This window comes from Pinus tabuliformis, chromosome 6, assembly GCF_031772625.1.
Source record: "Pinus tabuliformis cultivar Carrire ecotype Pingquan chromosome 6, CPIR1, whole genome shotgun sequence".
Taxonomy (NCBI): Eukaryota; Viridiplantae; Streptophyta; class Pinopsida; order Pinales; family Pinaceae; genus Pinus; species Pinus tabuliformis.
The window spans coordinates 321,960,188-321,984,784 of NC_142292.1; positions in this window are offsets into that span (position 1 = coordinate 321,960,188).

Consider the following 24,597-nt stretch of genomic DNA (forward strand, 5'->3'; position numbering starts at 1 on the left):
CAAGATTCCCATCGATGACTTCAACATCTATTTCTACCGTTTTTCCCCCTAGTTCAACTTTCAAGTTATTTAGGATACCATATGGGGTATATGTCCTTCCGTCGAATGCTTTTAACGTCGTCGCAGATCGCGACAAGGTTGGAGATCCTAGAGTTTTCCATAAACTCATCGACATAATACATGTAGATGCCCCCTCATCAATAATTGTTCGATGAACAGTTTTGTTGAGGGCTTTCACTTGAACAAGGAAAGCTAATTGAGCCGGTAACTGAGGATCATATCCTTTATGATTAAAGGCCACAAGATTGAAATCCATTGGGTCAATACCACCTATTGCTGATAATAAAGCTTGCTCTTGGGAGAGGCAACTTTGTGGTACCTCAAGTGTCGATATAGCGGACGGCGATTGGGCCGGGTCCTCTATTATATTATAATTTTGTGCTATTTTTGCACGAGGATTAAATGTCGATTTGTGCACTACTCCCTTTGGCGACTTTATCATTTGTTCAGGAATTATGGGTGGCACAACTTTGGTCATAGTTGTTGTTGAACTACTAGGTTGTTCATTAGCCTTGTTATTCGACACTTGGGGATTCCCGTAATCTTTATTCCTTGCCAAAGCATCATTTTGCTGCTTTGAGATAGACAACATAAGCTCTTGGGATCGGGAAGCATTTTGATTAGCAACCAGTTTGGTTCCCGGGCTTGGAAACGGATCAGTCAATACTGCTGAGGTTTTTGAACTCTTAAAGAGTTTCTTAACTTCAGTTTTATGTGGACAATCTCTCGTCCGATGATCCTCATCGCATATATGACACCCCGGAGGGGGTTTCCTTCGCCCATAAGGGTTTGTAAAAGGTTTTTCAGGAGATGACTCATCCTACTTCCTTTTTCTCCCTTTCTTTTTCTTCTTGCCCCCTGGTTGCTTCAGTTGTTTGCCCTTGTCAGTCGACACGGTATTTACCTCCGAGGCAAGAAGTTCCTCATTTGTATTTTGACTAGAAATCTTACGGGCCTTTTTAGATGTAGCCTTTTTCGATTTCATGTCTGTTGTGCCAATCATGCCATCACCAGCATGAGAGTCATTGTTTGATTTAGGAGGAGGAGGAACTGAGAATTCTGGTCTAGGGGCGTCAGGTATTTTATCGTAGAGCGTGCCAGACTGAGTGTAAATCAAGTCCAAATATTGCGCACGAGCGATAACTTGCTCTTTTGTTACGACCCCCCCCCCCCCCTTTGCCACATCTTCCGTGATGGAAGGCAGTAATGACTTGATAAACCATTCAGCTAACAACTGATCGAGGACATACGTTTTTACCATTCTACGACGACGTCGCCACTCATGTATATGATCAGATATGTGAGTGGCCGTTGTCTGTTTGAAATTGGTAAGAAGTTTTGTTCCTATTTCGTATCTTATTGGTAATTGAAAATGGGTTAAAAAGGTTGTGGCTAAGGTACTGAAGTTGTCGAACGAAGCTCTAGGCAATTCGATATACCATTTTTCTGCCGGACCAGTTAACGTCCTCTGAAAAAGGCGAAGCCTAATCGAATCATCGTTTAGGGTGTTTGATGAACACCACAGATGAAAGGTCATCACATCATTCAACGGATATTCACCCGGATTTCCATTAAATTTAGGAATATCTGACAGAAGTTTATGCGGAATCGCTGGCCACCAAGGGGCATAAGCAATTGGATCATTCGTCAGCCAGTTTAGATCTGGTAATTATAGAGTTGCTACAAAAGGAAATTGTTGATTCAGGTTAGGCGAAGCATACCCAAGATAAGATGGAATCTCCTGAGCAGTGGGTCTTTGCATACCAGCATAATGTATTTGATGCTGGCAATTTTGACAAGTTTGATGGGAATAACCGTCATGATATGGTTGTTGATAACTGCTTTGGGAATGCGGTTGCCCATTACTTACAAAGACTTGTTGCTCAGGTCCTTGATATGATTGCTGGAATGGCGGTTGTTGAGGCTGAATCAGCCATGGTTGTTGGACCATTTGCTGTTGCCCAATACTGGATGATTGACCAAGATGAGAAGTCATAGTACTTGTTTGAGCCTGAGTCACTCCAGATAAGGAGGCACTACCTTGAGGTTGTGATTGAGTCGTTGAGACAAGAGGTTGTTGTATTGCAACTTGAGAAACTTGGGGTCGACATACAACAGGTAGCGCTTGTACTTGCGATGCAGTCACCATAGCAGGTATAGTGGGAATATTCGACACAGGGTGGACTGGTTGCATTGAATATACAACCCTTGGTTGTTGAGGCAGTATTGGTACCCAACCGCTGGATGTAATTCCAGTTCGACCTGAACTTTGTTGTAAACTCTCATATGGTTGTTCTCTAGGAGGGAACAATGAAAAGGCATACTGCCCTCCATATGGTGGAAATCCAGTGCTTAAAGGGTAGATTGGCCTTTGAAGACACATTGGATCAATTTGTTGAGTTTCAACATAAGAAATACCAGATGATAATCCGGATGAAGAAATAGGAACTAACCATGTCGTCGTCCCTGATTGGACTCCGACTTGTTGTTGATAACTTGCCGGGACAGATGGTATACCGACGTACATTGTTGGAGTAGTAGCAGGAGGTTCTGCTGCTGTTGTGTCGGATGACACAGTCCTAGATGTCGACGGTTGTTCAGGCATATCTAGTCTATCCAAAAGATTTCTTAGCGATTCTACAAGAAATTGTGATGAAGGGAGACTAACTTCGAAGATCAACGAGGGAAAGGTGATGATTATTCCGTTTAAAATAAATTTTAGACGCTTTGACACAACTTGTTTTTTCAATTTTAAAGAGTCGAGAAAAAAATAAAAGATGACTCTAGTCTCCTTCGATTTTTAATGAGCCTGAAGTGACAAGTGCTCAGATGGACCTTTTCCGTTAAGGAGTTTGAAAAGGAACGAAAGGGACTGCTCTGGAGATCTAGGTAGAGGGAGTACCAAACCAATCGCAAAGCTGCATAATACTTTTTACGGTATGGCAGTCAATCTTCCCGAATGCTGTGTTCGGTGCATTGCAATCAGTAGGGCGACCGACACGGCTTCCTATGGATAAAAGGTTTTAAGCCTATAGGGGTCTCCCAATATATACTCGATGGTACGTGGGAGCACAAGTCCGTACTGGCACTTATCGTCTCAAAGTGGAGGAATCACCCAACCATCAGTGAGGACAACAGTTACTAGGCTTTACGACGCCGGAATACGTCTCAAGCCTAGACCTCTAAATGTTGTGCGTTAAGTTCCAAAGCGTTGTTAGATTCATTCAGTTTATTTTAAGTTGATCTTTCTTAGAAGTTTGCCTTTTGGGATCACCACGAGATGTAGATGTAATTCCTAAAATGCAATCTAAAGATGATAAGCAAACTTTTATCTCTTTTCAGCAATGAAAATCCTAGCTACAAGGGGAAAAGAAAGACACAATCTTTTCTCAAAGAGCAAAGAGCACACTGTAGATGCACTTTTCCTAAATCAAGCCAAACAGACTATCAATATGAAAATGCACATATGCATGTATTCGTTTTCACTTTCTTAATATTGATGCCTAAAAAGAAAGTTGATGTACAAATCTGAATTCGCTTTCAAGTGAACAACACAAACAAGCTTCTTTTCGAAATCAAAAGATAGAGAAGATTACGACACTTTATGATTTTGAAATAAACACTCGTTTCGACACTAGAAAGTGAAAAATTCAAACCAAAGACAAAAGTAAAAGCATAATCGACTGTCAACAGCAAATAAACTTTCTCCTAAGATCAAAATCGACGCTTACGACAGATCTAAAGCCAAGGACGACAGTATGACTATTCTACTCTTTCAATGGAAAACTATAAATGATGTAACAAACACACAAAGAACACCTACAGTCTTTTTGTACAAAGGAGGCGGAATTAAGGCAAAGAAAAGGGGTTTTTAAACAGACACACATTGATCATAGGCTGCAAAATCAGAGACAAAACTGAAAAAAATGAAGCAAAGAACCTCAGCTGCACAAGGCTAGGCTGATCAGCGCACCTGTTACACAGAGAAACTGAATTGCAGCGCAGGTAGCCCTCTTGGGAACTGCGTTGAAATGCAGAGTCTCTTCACAGTGCCCGCGCTGGGGCAGAAACGAGACTTCTATCCGGGTTCTGGGTCACAGTTTGCAGTTTAATCTATGGATTTTGGCCGAGTAAAAGCAATCAGTAATGCACAATCAGAGGGTGGATTTAAAGGAGGCCTAAGAGCTATCACAAAGGGTAATCAGATCATTTGTGAATCAGCTGTTCAAATCGTAAACAAATCCAGTGAATGGATTGAAGTAGCAGGTGTCTACTTTGCATTTGATAATAGCAAATGGAGTTCGATTGCTACTTCTGTGTTTATGAAACAAACAACAAGGGAAACACAAACAAACTAACTAGACACGATCCCCAGTGGAGTCGCCATTTTGTTAACGGGAAAAGTGTCTACTCAGAATGCCCCTATCCCACTAAGGTGTGATAGTACCTTAGAAACAAACAAGGAAAACTACTTTCGTATTCTTCTTTATGAACTATAAACGAAGAGGAATAGGATGAACCAACCTGTGTCTTGCGCTAGTCCTTTGATCCAATCTCTCTCCTCTTTGACAGCTTCCAGCTACCTGCTCCCTTACTTGCCCAGCTTCGCCAAGTTCCTGCAAGATCACAGAAGAGGAAAACTATACAAAGACATGGATTCATATTCATAAATAGCTTAGGATCAGATTTAAGCTAAACAGGCAAATATAACAAAACATCATTGATACACAATCATGTAGAAGAAACTCAAATAGTTTTATTGATATAACAAGAAGATCCAGGAGGAGTTACAACCGATGATTCCTGATCCAGCATCAACCCCCCAGCAAAGGAATCCCCTCTTCACCTCCAACAAAGCATAAATCACCCAATGCACTGATCTCTATCTCAAAACCAACAGCAATTCTCTGCAAAGTACAAAATTCCAGCCTCTGGATCTCTGGGATGAGGGATCCATATATAGATGTATGCAAAGAGGATGAGTCAGCTTATGATTTGACTAGTGGCCTCTCTCTGTCAGTTCTTGCTTCCACTTGGAGACTGAGAGCCTCTTACTCATCCTTGGTCGAACTCAGTGAGGCAAGTGCATTGGGGAAGATTCTGGAAGCTTCCATTGTTTGTCCACCTCGCGGAATGACACTGCCATTTGTCATTTCCAGCTCAGCGCACCCTGGTAGTGCATTTAGGTGCATTGCAACGCACCTAGCTAGTGTACTGGGGTGCTATGCAACGCAGCTAGCTAGTGGAGCAGCTGAAATGATCCTGATTTGACTGATTCTGAGCAATTTATGGTGGAGAACTTCTAGGAGAAGCTGTAGTTTGTTGACCTTGTTCCTTTAGGGGCAGGAACAACACTTTTAGGGACTTAGGATCCCTTGGTTTATGGACATTTCATGCTTAGAGTTGTAAGGCACAAAAATGTCTATAACACCATCACAGCGGAAATATTTGTTGTCAGCTATCGGGGGCATTGATCCCACTGATTCCAATTTGATATGTTTTGATCTAGAGAACCATGTCCCGTGGCTCCCTCATCAAATTTCCTTTCTTATTCACATAATCATCAATGAGAAGACCATCCACCAAACTGTCATTGATGAAGGTGCTTCCACCTGCATCATGTCGACCATATGTTGGAAGGATATTGGTTCTCTTGCACTGAACCAATCTCTGAACACTTTGGAAGCTTTCTATGGGCGTGATTCGCAACCCTTTAGTGTCTTACCTAACCTTGCCATCACCCTGGAAGGCAAGATAGTGTAAGTCGAAGTACAAATTGTTGACGCCAATCTCAATTATAATCTTCTACTTTGCCAAAGTTGGACTCATGCCATGCATGTCGTGGCCTCCTCTTTATTTTGCGTGATTTGTTTTCCCCATCAAAGGAAGATTTTCATTGTTGTCCAGCTGTCTTTCTTTGCCACTTCCTCCTCAGATGGCAATGTTCCGTATGTCAAGCACTCTGGTGCTCCCTATGAGAGTGTGGGGGTAGGTCTCTTCAAATATTCTGCCTTAATGGGATTTTTCCACTCCCACCTCCTCATGTTGCCTCTATCAACATGATCTTGATCAAATCTAATCCTTGGGTCATATCTGCACTAGATCTTGTTGATACCTGGGGTGAGGTTATGTCGCTTAGTCCCGCCGAAGTCAATTACGTGGAAATTGTTTCAGCTTCAAACTCTACATCCTCTGATTCTTTTATGTCGAAGACCACTTTTGATATGTACTCTCAATCCCCGTGGCTTCACACTTTGGAATCGCTTGATCTCTTACTTGAGTCCTTCCTTGAGTAAGAGATCAAGCGATTCCAAAGCATGGAGGTTGTATTAGAAGACAACAGCTTGAAGGAATTCATTAATCAAGAAATCCAAAAGCCAGCTTCAACTAATGCACAAGAGTTGGTTGAGTGGAAGAAGTGTATGGCGAAAGCGAGACAGATCATTCTTGAGGGAGTTCGAGACCATATTGTCTTGAGTCTCCATGGGAAGGATACTCCATTTTCAATGTGGAATACTTTGAAGGACCTCTACTAGAACAGTAGCGACCAGACGAAATTGACGCTCAAGGATAAGCTTCAAAGAATCAAGATGGAGAAGGGCGATACTATTTCCACATATCTGAACAAGCTCACCACCTACAGCGATGAGCTTAGCAGTGTTGGAATAACTACTGCCAATGATGATATGGTGAGCCTCGCTCTCCTGGGCCTTCCAAAGAGCTGGAATAGCTACTAGGACTCTGTGAATGGAAGGGAGAAACTACCGAATTGGGAACGATTGTGGTCGTATCTCATGCAGGAGGAGATCAGGAGGAGCACACGAGATGGTTCTTCATCCAAGAATGATGATGAAGAAAATATGGCCTTAGCAAGTAAGGCAAGGAAAGGGAAGGGGAAGGCTCCCCATTCCAAATCAAATTCTTCTCATGGAGGGAAGAAGGTTGACAAGTCTAAAGTGAGATGCTTTAATTGTCACGAGATGGGATATTATGTGACTAATTGCCCATAAAAGAAGTCCAAGAAGGGATCCTTGAAGGGATTGGAAGGTGAGGCATTAGCCTCTCAATTCGAAATGGACTTTACCCTCATCGCATGTATGGTGTCATCGATGATGGGTTGTGTCTAGTATCTTGACAGTGGAGCCTCATTCCACATGACTGGTGATAAAAATTTATTCAGTGCCTTGGAGGAGAAACATCTCAAGATGCGCATAGAGATGGGTGACGATGGAAGGTATAGTGTTTCAGGAGTGGGCATGGTTGCTTTTTAGAGGAAGCATGGAGCTCCTCTCACCTTGACAGATGTGATGTATGTGTCTGGGCTGAAGAAGAACTTGGTATCAATCACGATGTTTGAGGACAAAGGCTACGATGTTGTCTTCAGTAAAGTAAAGGTGTTCCTTAGACACATAGCCACGGGTCAGACCAAGAGGATGGGGATTCGGGTGAAGAATCTCTATAAACTAGAGGTAGATGATTGTGCAGCATTGAGTACGAAAGCATAATTGGTGCAAATCCAAGACATTGGCGAGTTGTGGCATAGGAAGTTGGGCCATTTGCATCATGGGGCCTTGAAGATAATACAGTAGATATCTACAAGACTTCCCAAAGGTAAACTTGAGCAAGTTGACACATGCAAAGGTTGTACCTTGGGAAAATACACCAAGTCTTCCTATCATGATTGAGACAGTCGAGCAGAGGCTATCTTAGAGCAAGTTCATACTGATGTGTCTGGACCATTCTCGATGGCATCCACAGCGAAGCAAAGGTATTATGTGATTTTCATTGATGATTTTTCTCGTAAATGCTGGATTTATTTCATGCAGAAGAAGGACCAAACCTTCACAAAGTTTTGTGAGTTCAAAGCTTTGGTCGAGAAAGAGTCAGGGAAGAAGATCAAGGCCTTGAGAAGCGACAATGATGGAGAATATGTCTCTCAATAGTTTAAGGACTTCTATGCAGTGGAAGGAATTAAATGAGAGTTGACGACACCTCATAACCCACAGCAGAATAGGGTGGCCGAGAGGAAGAACATAACTATTATAGGGGCAGCACGGGCGATGCTGCATGACCAAGGACTACCACTTCACTTATGGGATGAGGCATGCAACATAGTGGTCTATTTGTAGAATAGAAGCCCGCATCGTATACTTGGGATGAAGACACCAAAGGAAGCTTTCTCCGATAAGAGACCAGATGTGGGTCACTTCAGGATCATTGGCTCATTGGTATATTGCCATGTGACAAAGGATGCATGAAAGAAGTTTGAGCTAACAACAGAGTTGGGGATACTTGTGGGGTACACTGATACACCCCACAACTATCGAGTGTATTTGCCTACCAGTCGAAGGACAGTGGTTTGGAGAGATCTCAAGTTTGACGAGTAGAAGGCCATGCGAGTTTCCCTTGAGAGGGAGCTCCAACTACAAGCTATGGAGGAACTGTTGGTTCCTAAGGTGGAAGAGCCTCAGACTGATGCGGAGTAGCTGCATGCAGAGGTTCCAAGAGTGGAGACATCCACTCAAGCAGAGTCTTCCAGAGATGGACGAAAGTGTACAAGAGAAATTAACAGATTGTTGGAGGATGCGAGAGAGAATGTGGGAGCACCATATTCTTAGCGCAGACGGAGGAGGTCACCTGAGAGGTACACTAGATACATGGCCCTTGCTGGGGGATGTGTTGAGACTAAGCCATCTTCCTTTGAGGAAGCAGCGCAACAGCTAATTTGGGTTGATGTTATGGTGGAGGAGTATGACTCCATAGTTCATAACAATGTTTGGGACGTGGTTCCGAGACTAGAGAACAAGTTAGTTGTGAGTTCCCATTATCTTTACAAGGTAAAGCAAGCTGCTGATGGTAGTGTGGAGAAGCATAAGGCAAGATTTGTTTCCCATGGTTTTTCACAGGTTGAGGGGATTGACTATGATGAGACTTTTGCTCCTACCACAAGGCACTCATCTATCAGATCGATGTTGGCACTATCAGCACATATGGGTTGGAAGATCCATCAAATGGATGTGAAGACTACATTCCTCAATGGCAAGATTGAGGAAGAGGTGTACATAGAGCAGCTGGAAGGTTTTGAGACCTTCAATCATGAGTCGCATGTGTGCCGACTCAAGACAGCTTTATACGGGCTAAAGCAAGCACCTCATGCTTGGTACACCAGGATAGACAACTACTTCACTGAGTTGGGCTTCACAAAGAGTGAAGTGGACGTGAACTTGTACCACATCATGGTGAAAGGTAAGCCGTTGATCATTGTACTTTATGTTGATGATCTCATTTTGACAGGTGATGATTAGTTGATCATGTCTTGCAAGGAGGACCTTGCAAAATAATTCAAGATGAAAGACATGGATCTCATGCATTACTTCCTTGGCATGGAAGTGTGTCAGAAGTATGGGGAGTTGTTTGTGCCTCAGGGTAAGTATGCCAACAAGATACTCAGGATATTCCACATGGAGAAGTGCAAGCCCATTCAAACTCCTCTAGCAGGTAACTGGAGGAAGGAGGATGCTACTTCAGGTGAAGTAGTAGAGCCTATTGTGTACAGGCAACTTGTGGGTTCACTAATGTACTTAGTGAACACATGACCAAATTTGTGCTATGTGGTGAACCAGCTAATTCAAGCGATGGTTCATCCTACCAAGATGTTTTGGAAGGCGGAAAAGCATGTATTGAGATACCTTAGAGGCACATCTCAATATGGATTATGGTACAGACAGATAGAGGGAGTGTAGCTTCACTAATGCAGATTGGGAAAGGAGTCCATCAGATCAGAAGAGAACATCATGAGGTATTTTCAACCTTGGTTCAGCTGCAGTTTCTTGGTACAGCATGAAACATAGGTCGGTTTCACTCAGCTCGGCAGAGGCTGATTACATGTTGCAAGTCAGGCAGCATGTTTGAGGCCATCTGCATGCAGAAAATCGTAGTTATTTTGTTTGATCAGAGGATGGATCCAATTGTGATCTATTGTGATAATCAGAGTTGTATCAAACTCTCTGAGAATCTAGTATTTCATGATAGGTCCAAGCACATCGATATCTGGTACCATCATCTCAGAGACTGTGTAGCGAGGAGGATCATGTTGCTGCAGTATGTTTCGACAGAGGAGCAAGATGCTAACATTTTGACAAAGGCATTTTCAAAGTGTAAATTCAAGTTCCATAGAGACGGGATTGGGGTGGAAGATAATCCCTTTCTTGTTGAGAGGGAGTGTTGAAATGTGGCAACAAGAATATTCCAATTTTAATTTTTCCTTGAATTAAAATTCAAATTTAGTCTCACTAGCTGCTTGAAAATTAATTAATTAATTAATCTTGAGTTAATTAGTTGGAGAAATTCAAGTTAGAAGTCTTTCTGAAGTCATGCAACAGTTATCCCTTAAATTAAAGAGATTATCCCTTAATTAAGGAGATAAGATTGAGTTATATTTGAGTTGTAATTAGTTAGCTCATTTTACTGAGTTATGTCGAGTTAAATTAGTTCCAAAGTATTTGAGGAACTAATTGTGAGTTATCAGTTGGTTGATGCATGCATGCACTCAACTAGCGTACTCCAGATAACTGAAGATTCTCTCATCATTAACTCATGCATGTCTATTATGAGAAAAACCCAGTTTAGATTAAAGACAGTGACAATGTACTATCAGTTGCATGTGCTTTCTTATAAACAAAACTCATGCATGCAGAAGGAAAATTATTCCTTCAGGATTGTGCAGTTTTATAGGGTGTGAGATTAGTGTGAGAGATCAGTGTTCCACTTGGTAACTGGAGGATCACCTAGGAGAAACTGCGCAAGGAAATAAGAGCTTGGAGGGCAGAGGAGAAGGGTTATGAGAAGTCTAGTTTGCTTGCGAGCATCTGTGAGGATTGTATTGAGAGCTGGCTAGCTGTGAGAGCTAAGGATTTTTGTAATTCTGAGATATTTCCAACTTGTATGATAATACAGATAGTGGGGTTTTTAGCAAAGGCTTTCCCTTGAGTATTCTTTTGTGTTTCATGTTCATTGATTCTTCTTTTGGTTATATGTGTTCAGCTTGATCTTGCTCAAATCTCTTAAGATTCTCCAAATTGATTGTAGAAGTAGGTTAAAGCATTTTGCTTTGGTTATATTGCATTATCAGGTTAAACTACAGTCATAATTTCTGCAGTGAAGATCAAAATCAGTGAAAGGAGGACATAATGAAGTAGAAATGCATAAGAACCGTTGGATCGATCGAGAACAGTATTAATGGGAGATGAGCAGTGGAGATCTTATTGCAGAAGATTACGTGAATAGATGGATGTGTTAGTGCTCAAATCTGCCTCAGGCTGAGGAAGGCAAAACTCGAGGCCACATCAAACCACGCTCAACCTCGTATCTAGCCCTACGAGGACAAGAGAGGGCTCTCTCCGGTCAATCTCGGCAAAAGGTAATCAAATGGGCTGAGATGACCAATAAGGAATACTGATCTTAGGCTAGATATTAAGTGTAGAGGTTTATTGGTGATTTTTTGGGATTTTTGTTGAATCAAAAGGAAAAAGCAATTTTGGGTGAGGGGATGAGACACAGTTTCTGCAGAGGTCTGATTGGAGCAAGGTAGGAAATTGTTTTGATGCGTTTAAAGTGATGAGGTGAATATATCAGACAGGTGAGGAGCTAAGGAGGGAAAGCAAACTCAAGGGTTCTCCTTAAACTGATGAAAACATGGAAAATTAAACAAATTTAAAGGCAGAGCATAGCAAATTTATGGATTCTACCTTAACACTTCATTTGTTCAATTGCAGAAGATGAGAGAGAGAAAATGATACACATAAAAAGCTTACAAGTACTGAAAGAAGCACACCATCAAGACATAAAGCCACAAGAATTCCAAATAGTGCTGCAAATCCCTGGTCTTCCCTTTGCCAAAATGCTGAAGTAAAATGTACAATAAAGTCTCAAAGCCTCTTCCCAAAGGGTCCAACCCTGAAAATGACTAAGAAAATACATAACATAGGCAATCTAACACATTCCCTTGCCTCTAGGGGTCGACCTCATCATCCTAGGAGCTGTTTCAACCAAACAAAGCACTATGATCTAGGCAGTCAAAACAACTTGCCTCTATAAGCTAGGAAACCAATTCATTCATTAAATGTTTGCTATTTTATGAATGAATTTGTTGGCATTATGATTCAGGTGTTGTCCTTGATGGCAAACTCTTTCAGGTGGTAAATCAAGAAGGACGCAGGAAATTTGTTCAGCAAGTGCGTCCCCGCAGGTATACCTTACAGAACCCGCGTCCAGGGACGCTGGTCAGCCGTTCAGAAGGTGCATCCGCCCAGTGCACACATTTCAAGGTAGAGAAAAGCTCGTGGGGGTTTCTTGTGTGGTATCTAGCCGACGGTTGTGTGTTTCTATGGTGTCGGCTCGTGGTATTGTTCCACGCTTTGGGGAGAAGCTTGCCTATATAAAGCAAAGGAGTTCATTTGGATTAAGCATCATCTTGGTTGATCATCTCTTGGTGTGATCTAGTCCATATCTTTAAGGGTAAATCTTCTAATGGACTACGATCTATATGGCGCATGATCAGATCTGTGGATCTGAGTGTTTGGGTTGGTTGTGAAGTCCTCTTATCTTCTATATCTAAAGGGACGCAGATTCAGTGAAGGGAAAGTGCGCCGGGACGCAGTACAGTAAAGGATCAGGTGCGTCTCTGAAGCGAAGGACGCGGCGCGACTGTGGTATTGGGTGCGTCTCTGAAGCGAAAGACGCGGCGCGATTGTGTTGATGTGTGCGTCGGTCGCAGACAAGCAAAAGGAACAGAGCGTCTGCACGCAGAACGGCATAAGGTATACTGCGTCCAGTCGCAGGCCACAGAAAGAAAATATGCGTCCCTGTCTTAAGATGATCTGTTAACTGTATATTTCTGTTCATAAGGTGTTCTGGGTTGTTTCTGTAATAACTGATCTGATATCTGTAGTAGACTGTATCTGTTGTATACTTGTTGATCATTTGATTCTTCATGAAAAGAAGTAGGGGGTTGTAGCTCCCTTCCAGGAGAAGTCTGGAAAACGAGAAAGAGTTGTAGCTCTTTGCAGGTTGCAGCCTGCGTGCTGGTAAAGGACTGCACCAGTACAAAATCATTGTAAAAAGAATTTCTTGAAAGAAGATAGAGACATTATTGCAGCAGGTGGTTTTTCTCCCGCATTGGGTTTCCACCTTACATCTTGTGTTCTTCGGTGTGACTGTCTATTTTCTTTATTCATGCTCATTGTTTTATGGTACTGATATGTAAGAATATTTCAAAAGATCAAATAAGGAAGATTTGGTAAATTGCTAGATAATACTGATTCACCCCCCCTCTCAGTATTATTTCCAACAATTGGTATCAGAGCCGGTCCTTCAGAACAGCTTGATCGCTTGAAGGTAGATCGATCATCATGAGCAACTACGAGAGAGAAGCATCAATTAGGCCACCTGTCTTCGATGGAACAAACTTCAATTATTGGAAGGTAAGAGTTACTGCATATCTTCAATCTCTTGGTACAGAAGTTTGGAACATTGTAGAATCAGGCTATGCCTTTCCTTCAGTTACTCCTACAGATCCAGCTGAGAAAAAGCAGTATGAAACAAATGCAAAAGCAGTCAGTACTCTATTAGGAAGTATATCTCAAACAGAGTTCATGAAGGTCATGCACTTCAAATCAGCAAAAGAGATATGGGACAAAATGATCACCAGCTATGAAGGAGATGAACAGGTAAAAGAAGCTAAACTTCAAACTCTCAGGATTCAATATGAGACTCTCAAGATGTATAATGATGAAAGTGTGGCTAATTATTTTCTTCGGGTAGATGAGATTGTTAATTGTATGAAAAATTTGGGTGAAGAAATAAAAGAGACTATAGTAGTTCAAAAGATTCTAAGATCTTTATCTCCCAAGTTTGAATCTAAAGTATCTGCAGTAGAAGAAAAGGAAAATCTCCGTGTTCTCACTATGTCTCAGCTGCATGGAATTCTAACTGCTTATGAAATGAGAAAGGGAGGGCCATCAGACAGAAGGGAAGCTGCTTTTAAAGCATCAGGCAAAGAAGATCACTATGAAGCAAGTCATGTTCCAGAAGAAGAAGAAGAAGAATCAAACTTTGTCAGAAATCTTCAAAGGGGTTCTGGAAGGTTCAGAGGTAAGCTACCTTTCAAATGTTTTGCTTGTGGAAGAGTAGGTCATTATGCTGCAAAATGCTCTTATAAGGATAAAGGAAAGGAACCAGTTAGATGGAACAAGAAACAAGGTACAAATAAGAAAAGCTACTACACCCATGAAGATAGCGATGGCTTATCAAACAGTGATGAAGATGAACAAGGTAACAAATATAGATTGTTAATGGCATTTGAAGATGATAATTATGAGGATGCTATAGATGTGGATAACCTTTATGATGAAATTACTAGACTCAAGAGATGTATAGAAGAAAAGAACATGATTATTGATACTCTACAATTTCAGATTGATGAAAAGGAAAAACATCTTGAAAAATTAGAAGGTGAAATTGTTGGTCTTAGAAAAGAAATTGAGAAAACAAAAACTATTAATCTCAAGTTTGTCAAAGGATCTGAAACGTTGAATGAGATTATCAGTGTGCAGCGGTCTCCACTAAATAAGACAGGTCTGGGCTACAATGGAGAAACTTCTCAAGCTTCCACTTCAAAAAGTTATCTTGATGCTGCAAGAAGAAATGAGCAAGAACACAAGGAAGATCATCAGGTAAAGCAGGGACAAACTTCAAACTATCAGGGGCAATCCAGCTTAAGGGTGAACAAAAGCCAGCCACAGGTAAAATCTTCTCAATTTGGTTCAAGAATAGATGAAAATAGAAATTACAATCAGTCGGCTGGTAGATTCAATAATCGCAGAAACTTTTTCAATGGACAATGCTTTTCTTGCCATAACTTTGGTCACAAAGCAGCCCAATGTGTTGCGTATAAAACAATCATGACTAGGGAAGCTCAAAAACAAAGAAGCATGACAGGGATTACAAAAAGGACCTATAACAATTTTTCAGCTCTTGAAAATGAAGTTGAATGCTCTATTTGCAATAATTTTGGACATGAAGATGTTGAATGCAGAAGCAGGTTTCCGGAAAAAAAGGTACAAGAACAAAAAAGGGAACAAACCTCAGGCACCAAAACATGGAAAATAAAGGAACCTCAAACAGAAAGATGTGGGATAGCATTCTATGCAGAAGGACAAGAAAATCTATGGTACATTGACAGTGGATGTTCAAAGCACATGACAGGTGATAAAGAAAAACTTGAATCTTATTCTAATTTAGAAAAGGGAAAGAAAGTCTCTTTTGGAAATGATACTCCTGCAACTATAAAAGGAAAAGGTATTGCTCCTTTAAAAGAAGATGTTAAGGCTGGAAATGTTTTGTTTGTTGATGGACTAAAGCATAATCTTCTAAGTGTAAGCCAGATGTGTGATCAAAGAACCGAGGTTATATTCAGATCAAATGGATGTCTTGTTCGTGATCTTGATACAGGTAAAACAGTTCTCAAAGGAAAAAGAACTTCAAATAATCTATACATTTTTGATGAAGAACAACAACAATGCTATCTAAGCAAGGATGAAGAGCACTGGTTATGGCATCGAAGGTTGGGACATCTAAGCTTCTCACAAATAAGGAAAGCTTGCAAATATCAGGCAGTTCGCGATCTTCCAGATATCAAAATTCCTGACAACACCATGTGCAGATCATGTCAGTTTGGAAAACAGACTAGAACTAACTTTCCAGAAAAAGAAGGATCAGCCAGCATGCCTCTTGAGCTAGTTCATACAGATGTATGTGGACCATTCAGAAAAAGAACACCTAGAGGAGAGGAATACTTGATATTATTTATTGACGATTTCTCCAGGTTTGTTTGGTTAGGACTTATGAAGCACAAAGATGAAGCTTTCGAAAAATTCAAATCCTTCAAAGCCTTGGCTGAAAATGAATCAGGTCACAAGATTAAGTGCCTCAGATCCGACAGAGGTGGAGAATTTACTTCAAATGAATTTTTCGATTTCTGTGATGAACATGGAATAAGGAGAGAATTTTCTACAGCTAGAACTCCTCAGCAAAATGGAGTAGTGGAAAGAATGAACAGAACAATCCAGCAAATGGCTCGTGCTATGCTTGATGAATCAGGAACTCCTGCAACCTTCTGGGGTGAAGCTGCACATGCGGCAGTTATTATTCTCAACAAGACAAATGTCCGAGTGAACAGCACTCAAACTCCTCATGAGCTCTGGAGTGGTAAAACTCCTTCGGTAAAGCACTTCAAAATCTTTGGGAGCAAATGCTATATCAAAAATACTGAGGAGCAGCTTGGCAAACTTGATCCTAGAGCAGATGAAGGAATTCTTCTTGGCTACTCTCCACATAGCAAAGCATACAAATGCTACAATAAAAGACTTGGCAGAATTGTTGAAAGCATTGATGTAGTGGTTGATGAGAAAGGATACATTCCTAGGCAAATACATCGTGAAGACATTGAAGAAGATGAAAGCTACCCTCAAAGACAGAATGATGAAGAAGAAGAACCGCAAGAACAATTTCAAGACGGACCTCACGAAGAAGCAGAAGAAAGAACAAGAATAGAAGAAAAGACTCCATCCAGATATGTTCAAAAGAACCATCCAGAATCTCAGATCATGGGACAAAAAGAAGCAGGTATACAAACTAGAAGAACTGTTGCAGAAGCTTCAAGTTATTTGGCATTACTCTCCTCTACTGAACCACAAAATGTGAAAGAAGCATGCAAAGATGAATGTTGGGTGAAAGCAATGGATGAAGAACTTGAGCAAATCGAAAAGAACAACACTTGGGAGCTGGTTCCTAGACCAAAGGATAAGAATGTTATCGGAACAAAATGGGTTTTCAAAAATAAATTGAATGAAAATGGAGAAGTAATTAGAAACAAAGCCAGACTTGTTTGTAAAGGGTATGCACAGCAAGAAGGAATAGACTTTGAAGAAACTTTTGCTCCTGTTGCAAGACTTGAGGCCATCCGAATGTTTCTTGCTCTCTCAAGTTGTCAGAACTTCAAAGTATTTCAAATGGATGTGAAATCAGCTTTTCTGAATGGAGATTTGGATGAAGAAGTGTACATTGAACAGCCAGATGGTTTCATTCTTGGAAACGATCCAAATCTTGTATGCCGATTAAAAAAGGCTCTCTATGGTCTCAAACAAGCTCCAAGGGCTTGGTACTATCGGTTGGACAAATATCTTCATCAACAAGGTTTTTCAAAAGGTTCAGCAGATAGCAATCTTTATATAAAAGTTGAAAATGACAAATTACTAATACTTGTTGTGTATGTAGATGACATTATTTTTGGCAGTAATGAAGAAGCTATGAGTCAAAGCTTTGCCTCAGTCATGCAGAAAGAATTTGAGATGTCCTTGCTAGGAGAACTGACATACTTCCTTGGTTTGCAAATCCAACAAAAGAAAGGAGGAATCCTTTTATCTCAAACCAAGTATCTCAAGCAGATTTTGAAGAAATATGGCATGGAAGATGCAAAACCAGTATGTACACCCATGGTTACAGGATGTAGTCTCAGTGCAAATGACGAATCTGCAGCAGTTCATCAACCAACCTACAGATCTATGATTGGAAGTCTTCTATATTTGACAGGTACCCGACCAGACATCATGCATGCAGTTGGAATAGTTGGAAGGTTTCAGGCAAATCCAAAGGAGACTCATCTTCAAGCAGTAAAGAGAATCTTCAAATATCTTCAAGGGACTCAAAATTATGGCCTATGGTATCCTAGAGATACAGATCTCACTCTTCATGCTTATACAGATGCAGATTGGGCTGGAAGCGTGGATGACAGGAAAAGCACAAGTGGTGGTGCATTCTTTATGGGTCCCAGACTGGTATCTTGGTTCAGCAAGAAACAGAGTTCAATTGCCTTGTCTACAGCTGAAGCGGAATATGTTGCGGCTGCATCTTGTTGCACCCAACTTCTTTGGATGATGCAGATTTTGCAGGATTATCAAATCACTTGTACACCTCCTATTCCTATCTTATGTGACAACACAAGTGCAATCAGCATCTCAAAGAATCCGGTTATGCATTCAAAAACCAAGCACATACCAATCAAGTACCATTTTCTCCGGGAACAAGTACTTGAACAGAAGGTCAAGTTGGAGTATGTTCCTTCTAAGGAACAAGTTGCTGATATTTTCACCAAACCATTGCCCAGGGACACTTTTGAATACCTCAGGCAAAAGCTGGGGGTTGTTGATGCATCATCTCACTGTTGACCATCTTCCTATTGATGGTATAGGCTCAGGGGGAGCACATAATGCATTGTTGGCATTATGGAGAAGGAAATCTTGGAAATAGCTGCAATATGTCTCTGTCTCCTTCATGATGGATTTCTGGTTACAAATCTGGAGAAGCATGAACATAGGGGGAGCATACCCTTTGCTCTTGATGTCAAAGGGGGAGAATGATGAAGCTGAAGATTATGTGGTTGCCATCAAGTCCAAAGGGGGAGTTTGTTGGCATTATGATTCAGGTGTTGTCCTTGATGGCAAACTCTTTCAGGTGGTAAATCAAGAAGGACGCAGGAAATTTGTTCAGCAAGTGCGTCCCCGCAGGTATACCTTACAGAACCCGCGTCCAGGGACGCTGGTCAGCCGTTCAGAAGGTGCGTCCGCCCAGTGCACACATTTCAAGGTAGAGAAAAGCTCGTGGGGGTTTCTTGTGTGGTATCTAGCCGACGGTTGTGTGTTTCTATGGTGTCGGCTCGTGGTATTGTTCCACGCTTTGGGGAGAAGCTTGCCTATATAAAGCAAAGGAGTTCATTTGGATTAAGCATCATCTTGGTTGATCATCTCTTGGTGTGATCTAGTCCATATCTTTAAGGGTAAATCTTCTAATGGACTACGATCTATATGGCGCATGATCAGATCTGTGGATCTGAGTGTTTGGGTTGGTTGTGAAGTCCTCTTATCTTCTGTATCTAAAGGGACGCAGATTCAGTGAAGGGAAAGTGCGCCGGGACGCAGTACAGTAAAGGATCAGGTGCGTCTCTGAAGCGAGGGACGCGGCGCGACTGTGGTATTGGGTGCGTCTCTGAAGCGAAAGACGCGGCGCGATTGTGTTGATGTGTGCGTCGGTCGCAGACAAGCAAAAGGAACAGAGCGTCTGCACGCAGAACGGCATAAGGTATACTGCGTCCAGTCGCAGGCCACAGAAAGAAAATATGCGTCCCTGTCTTAAGATGATCTGTTAACTGTATATTTCTGTTCATAAGGTGTTCTGGGTTGTTTCTGTAATAACTGATCTGATATCTGTAGTAGACTGTATCTGTTGTATACTTGTTGATCATTTGATTCTTCATGAAAAGAAGTAGGGGGTTGTAGCTCCCTTCCAGGAGAAGTCTGGAAAACGAGAAAGAGTTGTAGCTCTTTGCAGGTTGCAGCCTGCGTGCTGGTAAAGGACTGCACCAGTACAAAATCATTGTAAAAAGAATTTCTTGAAAGAAGATAGAGACATTATTGCAGCAGGTGGTTTTTCTCCCGCATTGGGTTTCCACCTTACATCTTGTGTTCTTCGGTGTGACTGTCTATTTTCTTTATTCATGCTCATTGTTTTATGGTACTGATATGCAAGAATATTTCAAAAGATCAAATAAGGAAGATTTGGTAAATTGCTAGATAATACTGATTCACCCCCCCTCTCAGTATTATTTCCAACAGAATTATCTAGAATAGGTAAATAAGTGTCAAGTCAACATAAAATTACATCAATTACATCAAGGAGGTTGAAAAATCCCCTCACAAATCAAAACTGGTCAAAGCTGGGCGAATTCCTGAGCTGGAAGGTGCAAAATGTGTAAAAAAATCCTGATGTGTAGCGCGCCTTTCCACCTGAGTTTGGGGCACTTCCCGGTGTCCAAATCAGGTTCAGGATAGCTCATTGGAAAAGTATCTGAGTCTAATTTCCAACCCAAGTAGAATTTTTAAATTTGGAGTTCATTTACCCTGTCAAAAATCAAATCTCCCAAGACTGGTCAAAATGTGCCAAATGAGGCTGCCTCAAGGCAGAGTGCTGTTGCCGGCCACTTTTGAATGCCTTCCTCAACTCCAAATTGAGCTCATGATATCTCATTGGAAATATCTTTGTGTATAGTTATCATTGGACTCATCAATAAAGTCATTTGGCCAACCAAGCTATGAGAACACTTGATTTTCCCAAGGTCACTTCAGAGGTGCATTCAATTCTCCTGAGGCAACGGTATTTTTGAAATTTCTCTAAAAATGACACCTGTGTAAAAAGTGAAGGAGGTTTTTCTTACTTGGCCTGTTTTGAACAAAAACCTCTCTCAGTTTTCCAAAATTCATATTTTATTGCTCTGAAACATCTTTTGAGTGAAACTTATCCCGATGTGTGAAACAAGGAATTTTGTGGAAATGAAGTGAAATGAAGGGGATGAGGGGCTTCTAAATTCTTGGGGAAATTTTTGGAAGTAGGGAGGGATGTTAGGAAGCAGGGGAAAGTTAAATCTTAGAGATCGAGTGAGGGGAAGGGGTCTAAAAGGGCAAAACACAGGCCCAACCTAGAAAATTGTCAAGTTGTAGCAAGAAACTAGGGTTTGTGGAAAAATGAGGAATTTGGGGAATCTCAGTGATGGGAAGCATTTGATAAGGTACTTTAAGGATAGCGGAAGGTGTATGAACATCAGGATACAATTTTTGCCGATGATTTGACTGTCTAATAGAAATTACCTCCAAAACCCTAGGAGAGCGAAATGAACCTTGCCTAGGCGCAACTGAAGCATGAACAAGGTGTAAAATGACCCAATGGAACCTGACATGATGAGTACAACCCTATGAATGATGATAGAATCAGTTGAATGATGACATGGACCGACATTTGGAAAACTTTAGAAGGAGTGAAAGCAAACCCTAGACCTAATGCCTAGCGACCAAATTTTGCTTGAAAACTCTTTGAAATGACAAAATTTGACCTGGACACTCTGAGACCACTTTGTAAGAGAATATTTGATCACTGGAGGAAGGCTGGAAAGGCTGACACTAACAGGATGAATAAGACTGATGGAGGATGAATGGTGGAGATATTATCATGAGAGGTTTTAGTCAAGAGATGAACGAACAAAACTAATCGGAAGATGAATGGCAGAGATCCTATCACGGGAGGTTTAAGTCAAGAGATGAATGAACAAGACTAATCGAAAGATGAATGGCGGAGATCCTATCACATTAGATTGAGTGAATAGATGGATGGACCGGATCAACAGAGGATGAGCAGCGGAGATCTTATCGGGGGGAAAATGTGTGGAATGATCAAGCGGGTTTTCGTAGGCAGTAAGAAGTTTATCGTACGCCCTCAAGGCTATAAGAGGAATTCCAAAATTTTGCACAATTAGCCTCACTGGATGACACGTAGCACGAGAAAACCACTTTTCTTAGTTGCTCTCGGGCAGATATCAGTCGTGCAAGAATCTGCATGAGATTGCGTGATAACCATTGGATCAGGCGGGGTTAATCAATGGTGGAGATCAGCCAAGCTAATTGTCGATCAGGTGACGTGATAGTCATTAGATTGAGGGTGCGACAGATCAATGGTGGAGATTTGGAGCACATAAAGTAGGTGGAAGAATTCATGATAGCTATTGGATCAAGTTAGATAGATCGATGGTGGAGATCTGGAGTGCATAAAGTCAAGAATTGAAATTAACCAGATGGTGATTTGTCAGGTTTTTTGTGGATTGGACGGTGAGGAGATCTACGGGTATAATCCGCTTAATATGTGTTTTATTGGCTCACGCTTAAGTATTTTTTGCTAAAGGAAATGAGAATGTGAGTGAGATCTATTATAGAAAAGGGAGTGATTGAAGACGATAACAATGAAATGAACCAAGTACTTAATCAAGACAACAAACTCCAAAGCTCATGCGATAACTAGAAATATGAAACACACCCAATCTACTCTACACTACCGTAATGAAAATGTAGCTATTTAAGCAAATGAATGATTAAACCATGAATCTATGCGCTATACTATTGTGATGGAAATGCATCTATTTAAGCAAATGACCGATTAAACCATGGATCTATGCTAGCATACATGTACAATAAAGAGGAGCCTTAGCTACTAGGGTTGGGCCCCCCTAACCCAAGAGCTTTAGCCCTCTGAGTTAACTCAGTGCTGGCTCGAAACAAAACTCATTATTATTAGCAAAACAATTGATTACATCCAAAATTGTCACAAGTCTTGCAGCTCGAAAATAAAGTAAAGTTTTGCAATCCAAATTTCGAATAAAAATCGAATCCTACTAAGGTCCTGGGCCTCTCTACTTATACGACTAAAGTCTCCAATGACTTCCTTAAAATTAGGAAGGCTCGGCTCCCAAACTAGAGATAAACTAGTGCTTTGACTTCCACTTGCTCGGCTTCCTTCTAGTCCTCATGATTTGGCTGGTTGCACTCCAAGCTGATGAAGGAATATTCGAATGGAGGGGTGGTAAATGAGGAGGATTTACCTCCTATAATTCCTCTCCCTTGTCCCATTCGATTTTTGACCAAGGTCTTTGCAAAAACTCCTTGATTTTATCCTTTAATCCTGCATTACATGCACATTAGACCATAAACCAAAATACCCAACTCTAACTCATCTCATAGGCAAAATATAATCAAGAGTATGAAATAACTTGTGAGAATAGTTGGTTTGACTAAGCTAGGAGGTGAATTAAGGCCCATATAATTACCCAATGATGAGGCTCATCACTCACTGGATCACTCCAGTTGATGCGAGTATTACAGCTCCACCCATACAATTCCTTGAAAGGACTCATCCTCAATGAGTCCTAATAACCATTTTTGTATGCGAACTCAACCAATGGAAGATACTTCTCCCATCTCTGCTACTTCATCATGTACATCCTCAACATATCCTCCAAGATCTTATTGACCCTCCATGTTTTTCCATCTGTCTGTGGATGATAAGTTGTACTAAAGTCAAACTCTATACCCAAACTTGCAAATAGCTCCTTCTAGAACTTGAAAGTGAACTTTGCATCCCTGTCAACCACAATCTTCTTTGGAACACCATGTAATATCATTATCTCTCTGATGAAAACCTATTCCGCCTCACTCATTAAATATGTAGTCTTCACTGGAATGAAGTGAACCACCTTACTCAACTTGTCAACCATGACTATTGAGTCCCATTTTTCTTAAATTTTGATAACCTCCTAGACCTTTCTGCCCTGTTTTTGAACTCTTTTTGACTCCTAACTACTCCTATTTCACCTATATTACCTAAGTTTTGACCAAAAGGGTGTTGTGTTCTTACGGCATGAAAATCATCTTAAAATGTATTATTTTACCTTGTTCTTAAGTGTTTCTTGAAGTTAACCATTTCCTAATTGAATTAAGTTTGACTAATCGAAATCTTATGCAGATTCGTCATGATTTGAAGAAGCTCCGTGATTTCCTGCAAACGGTCGTGGTCGAAAATTTACTGCAAACACTTTGCGATTTCCTGTAGACATGGATTTCATGTAACCGTCCAAAGTTCCTGTAGCAAAATCGGTGGTTGGATATGTTCCACTTAGTTTGAAGAAGAACGGTAACATTGGTTTCATGAGGAAATCCACCTAAATGGACATTGTCCTATTGGCTGCCTTGAATTCGTCATTGAAACCACCCAGATCTTCAGTCCTCTTCTTGATGACCGTATTGGGAAAAATCTCCAACAATGTAATGAAATTAGTTTGATCCATGCTTTTTGTCATGGATCAAACTCAGCAGAGCTATTTTGTCATTCTATTTATTCATTTATAGAAAGTAGTTACATCATAGTAGTTTTCCTAATTCAGGCAAACATATGCCTTTGAACTTGTATAAATTTCATTATGTTTCATTTGCAAGGGGGTTAGTTGGTCGAACATATCAAACTTGTACATCTCTGTAATACTTTTCAGATTAATATAAATTTATATGTTCTGTTGATCTCATTGTGTAAACTCCTTTAACAATAGAGGGGTTGTGAGTAAGGGAGGGCCCCCTTTTCTCACAACTCCATCAGTTACAATATTTGTATTTCTTTTGATTATTTTTATGCATCAATAAGTTATTTTCACTGCTAGTGTTTCTCTTTTCTGAATTTTAGCAGCATATGTGAAATGGTTGGATGAAGAAGTTTATTTGATAAATGTGTTTGGAATCATTTATTCAGGTTTTAGCTTCTTGATTTTTATCATTGTCTGTCTGGTCTTTTATCTTTTATGATCAACAGCAGCAATATCAAGAGTTGTAGAGGGATTATTGGATCCACTCAATATCCTTTTCTGCCAAGTGTTGATGCAGAAAAGAGACATTATAAGTTGTGTGTATGAATGGTTTAATTATAAAGCACTTAAGGTATTAGCCTGCATATATTTTGTGCAGCATATCATAATCTTACCTACCCTTGGTTGATAATTTATGTTTTTCAAATTATAAGTCTATAATTCGCCCAAACATTTTGGTGTCATTTTTGGGG